Genomic DNA, 6,880 nt, shown 5'->3' with positions numbered 1-6,880 from the left:
CCCTGCTCTCTGCACCTCCGCCGCCCCCCGACCCCACCCCTGAACCTGGCCACTTCCTCCCCACCCCCCCCCCTGCCCCTGCTGCCTCTGGATCTTAGGAATTGAGGAGTATCCCACCTTTGTGGCTGAGAACTCAATTGTGTGGCAGAGGCTGGAGATGAGAGAGAGAGAGAGAGAGTGTGTGCATGCAGCGAGCAAGACCAAGGAAGCGAGCGAAAGCATGTCTGCTGGGTGTGACCATGTTTCTTTCCTCTCAATAAAGTTCCCCTGTGACACTTCTCCTGTCTTTTCCAGTTATTGCAGAGGGACGAGACAGGGTTTGGTGTATGAGTTACAGAGACCCTCCCATGGGGATGGCTCAGTGACCCGCAGACAAGACTCTGGAGCCAGTGACTCCAGGAGAGAGGCTGGGGGTCCAGCTCTCTCCATCAGGGTCTGGTCTGGTCCCCCGAAACTGGTCCTCCCGAGAGGGTCAGGTGAGTGCAAAGACGGCTTGGAGGCTTCTCTGCAGGGGCCGCGGGGCGGGAGGCTTAAGAGCTCAGGTCTGAGGGGACAGGAAACCAGTGCAGTCTCAGGTGTGAGGTCCGAGGACAGCGCCGGAGGGGTACGCTGCAGTGAGCGGCTCTGGGCGCCTGAGATGTGAAAGCGGGAAAGAGTCATTATATCTGAGCGGAGGGGAGTACGGCCTGGGGCAGGGGTATGACGCCGCCTTTTTAAAAGTCTGGCCCAGGTCTGAGAAGACGGCCCTCCAGCTTTCGGAGATGGGACAAAAATGAAACGGGATGACGACGAGGAGACTCAAGTTGAGTGGGAAGGGCCGCGAGGAGCGCGTCCTGCCTTGGTCGGCGGAGCCCTACGCCTCCACGCCTCCCCCGGCCCGCCCCCCCCAACCCCGGCTCCCAGCTGCAACACGCCTACGTATGCGGCCTCCCAGCGCGGCCAGGCCTTCACAGCCCGAGGCTGGAGGCGGGCCCGAGGCCGATGTCATCCAATCACGGGAGGGAGACACTCAGGGTACCGCCCCAGGGGCCCGACTGACCAATAGGAGAATGAGCGGCGGACTGCGCGCACTGCGTCTTCCCTCCGCCCATCCGGCCCCGCAGGCGCCGAGACGGGCTGCGCCACTGAGGGGCCCCCGCCCCCCGCCAGGTGCCAGAGGCGGCGCTCTCCCGGTTTCGCTCGGACGAGTTGCCACCCGCCCTACCCGAGAGCTCGGCATCCTCAGAGCAGCGGGACAGGGCGGGGTCGTGCGGCAAAGTAGTCCCTGCCCTCTGAGTCATTTGATCTACCGGCGGTGCCTGAGCCTGGCCGGGCAGGCAGGGTCGGCTAGGAAAAGGCCCCCAAGGTGTCCCCATCACACTCCGGAGCCCAGGCAGCACTGAACTGGTAACCAGGAGGCTTGGAAGTGTCCCTGACTGGCTTGGAAAAGCCATTATACCTCCCTGGGCCTCAGTTTCCCCTTCTGTATCATAAGGGGCTTGGACTAAAGGCTTTATAACGAACAAATGTGAAGTTAAAACTGCCTGGGTTTGACTCCCAGCCTGCCTTGGCCAAGGCTTTTCACCATGCTTACCTTCTGTCCTCATTTGTGAACTGGGGATTAAAAAATAGTACCTTCCTTTTAAAGTTGCTGTGAAGTTTGAGCAAATACATGCATGTAAAGTAGCCCACAGTACATATTCAATACATGCTGCGCATTATTAATCCTTCCAGCATCAATAGTCTAGGATTTATCCAGCATTTCTGTGCCAAAAGCAGGATAATCAGGCCCAGTACTGAGGCACAGCTTTACTGCCAAATATGACCTACATGATCACTGGGCCTCCTGAGAATACTGGCCTGACATCAAGTGGTCACTCCTCCACCTGACATTATTGGGGAAACTCAGTCCAGCCTCATCAGGTTCCCCAGAGTCCAAGTTTGGTCACACCCATGGGACTCAAAGGGCTCTTATCAGAGCTACTAATTCTACAGGGGAAGCTGGCAGGACCACTCTGATGCTTTCTGGGTCCCTCGTTTTCACCTCTCTTTTCCCAGAACGGTGTTGGGTTTTAAGGTTCCAAACCAGTCAAAGACTCTGGGAGAGGGCAAGTGACTTACCCTCAGCTCTGGAAGTGACCTGGTTTCTCTTACCGGACAGGTCTGGTGACTTCCTCTTAATGGGTAGGTCCTGAGAAAGGAAATTCTTTCTTTTCTCTCAGCATTTGACTTTTGCCTACTTCCTCTACACCGGTCACGGTTGCCCTCTATGGGGAAAGAAATGAGCTACCCTAAGGTAGCATGTTGGTGTTGACAGATTTTAAAAGCAGATGCTATGGATTGGAATATCACCAAATCAGACAGCTAGCTGTGAGCTGGCTTAGGCACCAGCTTCTGAACTGGGTCCCAGACTTTTCTATCTAAAGCTTTCTTAATGTTACCCAGGGTGGGGTCTCAGTGAGCATTTCTTGTCATCTTTTCCTGGCCTAAATTTGACATTTAAAAATTTTCAGTCCTACGCAACATTGTAAATCAACTATACTTAAATAAAATTAAAAAAAAATTTTTTTTTCAGTCCAACTGCTAATGTATATGGAATTTCTCTTGGGGTGATGAAATGTTCTGGATTTAAATAGTGGTGATAGTCGCACAACTTTGTGAATATATGAAAAAACACTGAACTGTAAACTCTATAATGAATTTTATGATATGTGAATTATATCTCAATTAAAAAAAATCAGTCCCAGAGGGCAAAGTTGGTAAGATTGCCAAGTTCTGCTGGAAATTTCGTGGTGGCCACTCTTCCCAGTTGTCCTCTCCACTTGAGCACTTTCTTTCTTCTTTTTTTTTTTTTCTGGTACGCGGGCCTCTCACCGTTGCGGCCCCTCCCGCACAGGCTCAGCGGCCATGGCTCACGGGCCCAGCTGCTCCACGGCATGTGGGATCCTCCCAGACCAGGGCACGAACCCGTGTCCCCTGCATCGGCAGGTGGACTCTCAACCACTGCGCCACCAGGGAAGCCCCAAGCACTTTCTTGTAAACTTTTCCAAATTTCAAAGCCATCTTCAGGTCAAAACACGACTAGCCACCATCCCTTTCCCTTTAACACATACAGAGCTTTGGGTACACTATCTAGTCCGCCAAATTCTTTCACTTATATAAATACATTTATTCAGTCATGATTTCATACCTACTTAATTCTACCTCTAGGTTTGCAACTATGTCCTGGGTTTATTTTTTATCTCCCCAGAGAGCTCCCTAAAAATGGTAACTTTGTCCCATTATTCCTCCTTCTTCCCACAGCGTCTCCAGCACGCTTTTGTGTGCAGGAAGGAGCTCAAAACTTAGTTTTAAAACTGTCCCTCCAAATGCCTGGAAACCAGGTTAGTGCCAGGTCCTCTACTGTGGAAAATGGAAATATAGCTAGTTCTGGGATAAAGCAAAGCTTTCTAGATAGAAATCGGGCTCACAAAGAGTCAAGTAACCACAGTCCCATCCTTTCTGCACTGCCAGGTTATCCCCTAGGAAACAGAGGCCCAGGGCTTACAAAGATTTTCCTCTCCCAAGAATTTGAGTTGTGTGGGGAAAGTTTGCAACCTAAAATTCTCTAAAGAAGGTATCTACTCTTCTCTCTTATATGCAGTTACTTCAGAGAGCAAAGTCCAAATTGGCTCTGTAGATCCACAGAAATAGGTGATGGAAAGCAAGGCATTGGGGTTAAGTTTCCTTCTCAGAACTAACCGGGCACCCTAGGCCAAGGCATTGGGGTCAGGCAGGCCACTGTGTCTCCTTCCAGAAAGGCAGAAAGGCACGATATTCCTACACACCCACACACACACAATGTCCAAGTGTCCAGTGCCTTTTTGGGAAAACCTGATTTCAGATGCTTGCAACAAGATTGCTCGTCTGACCAAAAGTGCCCCCCTCCTGCTTCTTCCTAAAGAACAGAATACAGTAATAAGAGCACGTGGCATGACTGCTATGTGCCAGGCAGTTTCATACCTTATTCCTCACAGCAACACATATTATCATCTTTGTTTTGCTTCTGAAGAGACTAAGGCTCAGAGCCACTTTGACACCTGGGCTTCTGGGGCTATGGGAAGTTGGCTCCCTGGCTGGACATGGAGGACACAGTGGGTTGGAAATGAGGCATATGGCTCTCCCCTACCCTCAGCAAGCCTGATGCCACTGAGGTCTGTGTAATCTGAGACTCTTCCTTCCAAAGGGGACAGGAAGAGGAGGTGAGCAGCCCAGACAAGGCTGGGTAAGGGCTCAACAACCAGGGACAAGAGAGAGGAAAAGGGGGAGGAGGGGAGCTACTCAGCTTGATAGAGAATTTCCCTCCAGGATTTTGAGGTAGTTGGGCCTCCCAGCTTCTTTCAAAAATGGGGTGGGCCTTAGTAGTGTTGGGAAGTCACTCCCCTGCCTCTCTCAGGAGCCTTGAGAAAGGACAGAGAATCTCTCAGATCCTAACGGGATCCTCGTCTTCCCACAGACCCTAATGGGATCAGGCTTCCTATTCTCAGCCAGCTGTGGGTGAGCGTTTTGCTACTTCAGAAACAGCTGAGGGCAGACTGTCTGTGCTTCAGCTCTGTGGGCTTTAGGGTGTCACCCTCACTCCTAAGCCTCTTTGTCTGGGCTGGAAGCCTTTCCAATTAGCTGTGGTCACTGATAGGTTCCAAACACTATCTTCCAGTTGTTGGAAGTCCCCAATTCAGAGCCAAGATATGCATAGTATAGCCCAGTGTCAGTGGTTAGCAGAGAAGACCAAGAAGGTCCCTTGGAAAGCATTCAGGGATGGTTTCCTCCCTCCGGAAGTTCACGATTGCCAAGTGAGGTCGGGGGTGAGAAGAGCACTTCCAGACAGTGCCTGTGAGTTGTAAAGTGGCACTTTTCTGGGAGGCATTTTGGCAATATGAATCCAGAACCTAGAAAACATCAGCTATTTTATTTCTAGGACTTTATCATAAGTTAAAAGTCAGAGAGTCAGAGTGGCATGGACATATATACACGACCAAACGTAAAATAGATAGCTAGGGGGAAGCAGCCGCATAGCACAGGGAGGTGAGCTCGGTGCTTTGTGACCACCTAGAGGGGTGGGATAGGGAGGGTGGGAGGGAGACGCAAGAGGGAGGAGATATGGAAACATATGTATATGTATAACTGATTCACTTTGTTATAAAGCAGAAACTAACGCACCATTGTAAAGCAATTATACTCCAATAAAGATGTTAAAAAAAAAAAGTCAGAGAGTCAGACAAAGATGTTAATCACAGCACTATTTACAATAGCAAAAAAATTGCTAACAATTTAAAGGCTAAGCATGGGAGTCTGGATAAACAATGTTATAGCCATACTCCAGAATATTATCATGTAGACATTAAAAAGGTCCTTAGAGTTTTAGTTACATGAAATAATGTTAACTGAAAAAAGCAGGTTACAAAGCATTAACAATATATCCCATGTATATAAATGCTATAGCTATCCCTCTGAACGCATAGAAAAATAAGACTTGAAATAAAAAACACAAAATATACATTTGAATAGAAAATTTATTATAAATATTTAAAAATTATTTATCTGTGGTGGGATCATGGGTGACTTATTTTCATTTTCCAAGCTTTTCACTTTTCTATCAGGAAAAAAAGAAATCCTAAGGACAGTCGTCATATGCTGACAAATCGAGGATGGTCTTTCTCTTACCCTACACACTTCATGCTGAACAGACCTCACCTGGAACCCAGACACCTCTGCTTTTCTGCACTGTGCTATTCCCTCCCAATCATGACAGGGGGGATAGAAAATCACGTTGCTATCAGTGGGAAGTGGACAGAGCTCCATTTACTAGAGGAGAAAACACCCTTGTTGTCACACCAAGGCCTGAAAATAAAGTTTGGAATTTGTCCATCCTTCTTCACTTGATGACTGCAGAGAATAAATGCTCAGGGTGCTTGCATATGAGGCCATAAAGTTCTAAATGATGCTTCCTTCCAGCTGGTGTGCTTTGGTGATAGCTGGGGCCTCCAGGATGGGGTAAGCATCAAAACCCATGACCACAGCTACTGGTATTACTTTCAAAAACACAGCACCCACCCTCATGCCCTAACTGATGAGGGATCTGTCCAGCAGCCTGGGTGTCATTATTCCTGGGCTCCAGGCCCCATAGGTGACTCACAGCCAGCCCCAGGCAGTGCCTCCTGGCCTCAGTTTCCCTGGCTTGCACTGTTGACACTCCCCACCGTGTACAGTGTCAATAGGGATGAGGTGCTTTGAACTCCTTAGATGAGAGTCGGGGGAAGGAGCACCCAGTTATCATCCCCTGTCCCGCCAGGCGTGGGAGTGGGGGTCGGCTGCTTTCACACTGTTCCAGCCCGAGGGGCCTCCTCACAGCCCCTAACTCTTCTGCCTTCTGCTCTGGTGACCAAATGTGAGAAGCAAAGCCCGGTCACCCCCATCTCAATGCTGCTTCAGAACAGTTTTCCTAAATTGAATTCTCCAACTGTCCGAACCACCAGTCATCTATCTTCCCCCTGATTTATGATTCAGTTAATACCCTACAGGTGTCTAAATTCTTTCTCCTGATTGGTTATAAACCCTGTGGGAGGAGGGCCCTGACTTTTCACCATTAAGTATTCAGCAAAGTGAGCTATGAGAGAGACAGGCTGACTGAAGTTCAAACTCCTCATCTTTCTGTTTCCTCACAGTAAAGTGGGGCTTAGTACTATTCCCCATCTTGTCTATGTCCCTAGGAGCTGCTGTGAAAGCCACATGAGGACTGTGTGTGTGGAAGCTCTTTGTGAAATGCTAAGCCCTTCCCGTGTATTAACAGCACTGAGTGTCTGCAAATAAGACTACTGGCACGACAGCCATCTGTCCCCTTCTGCCTCCAGGCTACAGCCGG

This window comes from Globicephala melas, chromosome 1 (assembly GCF_963455315.2).
Source record: "Globicephala melas chromosome 1, mGloMel1.2, whole genome shotgun sequence".
NCBI lineage: Eukaryota > Metazoa > Chordata > Mammalia > Artiodactyla > Delphinidae > Globicephala > Globicephala melas.
Note: the sequence above shows the minus strand (reverse complement) of the source record.